Below are 2,022 nucleotides of genomic sequence, written 5' to 3'. Positions count from 1 at the left end.
CGGGAATAAATCCCAGGCTAAGATTTATTTTACACACAGCCTTTCAGCCTTTTAAGTATAACAAATTGTTGCTGGCTCCCAGAGTTGATTTTCTTTTAAAGATTCACAAAAAAAGCCTGTACAAAATATACATACAGTTCTTTATTAAACAACTGTAAACACTTCACTGTAAAAATCCATAAAATTTTATAAACAAACGTTTTGTAAATACAATCTATGCTACAAGTAAAAGAATTAACACAATTATTTACATGCAATACTGACAAATTTGGCACTTTCTGAAAAGAAATGTACAAAACACTTGCTTAAAAATGTTCTTATTGTTTATAGTTTTGTTATGTTAGAGTTAAAATCTTTCCTTTTTATTTTGACAAAAGGGAGGCATTACTGCAGAATATTACTTTACAATGTGTGAAGATGTGTACTGAGACTGGCTTAATAAAGAGCTGAATGACCAATAGCTAGGCAAGAAGGGGATGGGACTTCTGGGAGCAGAGAGGTCTTGGGGAAGAAAAAAATCTAAAGTCTCCAGCTGGATGCAGAGAAAGCAGGACGTGCAGGAGGAGAGGTTACAGTCACGAATCACATGATAGCACGTAGATTAGTAGAAATGGGTTAATTTAAGTTATGAGAACTAGGTAGAAACAAGTCTAAGGTAAAGTTGATCTTTCATAATTAATAAGAAATCTCCTTATATTATTTGGGAGCTCGCTGGAGAGAGAGTGAAAGACTAGTTACATGAAGATATACACATCTCTATATATGTATGTAGGTATGCATTTGTTTTTCAATAAAATTCACTGAGAACTTAGTTTTTCAGGTTCATATTAGGAGGCTCAAATTCTTTTAGAGTAACTCTATTTGCTGTGCAACAAACATGCCACAGTGATGCCCATGAATGGTCCATTTGGAGCTGAATATACTGATTACTCTACTGTGTTCACCTTATAAACATAAGTAACAAATTTAGTATGAAATTTATGATTTCATATAAGGTAGCCAATATAGTAAAATGTATCTTTGAATTTATGCTATCTTAAATGAATTATATCTTAGGGTTTTTGTTTTCTGTTGTTTGTTTTTATAAACAATAGTAAGTAGACATCTTGGTTAAAACCACAGCTTTCTGACTTGCTCTGCTTGACTGCTGAACCAATGCCGTACAAGCCTGGAAGTTTATGAGATCTCCCTAGGAGTAGTGGTAATAATGCTGTAAGTTATTTTATAGTTCTGTACAAAATATCATTATAAAGAATTTGAAAGTTTATATATGTAAAGTTCTACAGTACATTTTGATTAATTAAATTTATTCACTTATTTTATATCCTGAACAAAGTTTCCCCTCCCTTCTCTCCTCCCATCCCCTCTCCCAACTCCCCTCTGCCTACTCCTCCATTTCTGTTCTGTAAGGGACAGTCCTCTCATGGGTATCAAAAAAAGCATGGGTACATTGTAATCAATCACAAAATGATAACCACATTTTCAAGATGACAGAATTAACCCTTTGATGGAGCATGTGTTTAGGCTGGTCAACCATTTTTATTGCTGTTTGGCACAAATAAAAATATTCTTTAAAAAGCCTGATCAGGACTGAGCCTCTTGAGTGTCCCTGAGTCATCTGTCTAGTGGTCTCCATACATGCTTAGAGCTGAAGAAGGCTGTAAAATGGCTACTTCATTTCACAACTGCACCAGCCCTTAGGATGTTCTAATTCGAATCCTAGGGTAGCCCTGTCCATCTGTTCTTTATATATAATTTAGCTCTCAGATGCAATGTGTTTCTCATCATCTTGAAAGTCACAGATCTCAGGGCTTATGTGTTTCTATCTCTCTATGATGATTTCAGAAGGTGTCTTACTCTCCACAACCCCAGCCTTCAAGATATCTCACTCCATTCCAGATATATTCATATCCAGATATATGCATAACCAGATAGATATATGAATATCCAGATATATGCATGTCCAGATATATTCATATTCAGATATATGTATATCCAGATATATGCATATTTAGATATATG

This window comes from Alexandromys fortis, unplaced genomic scaffold, assembly GCF_014885135.2.
Source record: "Alexandromys fortis isolate MF-2015 unplaced genomic scaffold, M_Fortis_MF-2015_v1.1 scaffold_303, whole genome shotgun sequence".
Lineage (NCBI taxonomy): Eukaryota > Metazoa > Chordata > Mammalia > Rodentia > Cricetidae > Alexandromys > Alexandromys fortis.
This window is presented reverse-complemented; position numbering follows the sequence as displayed.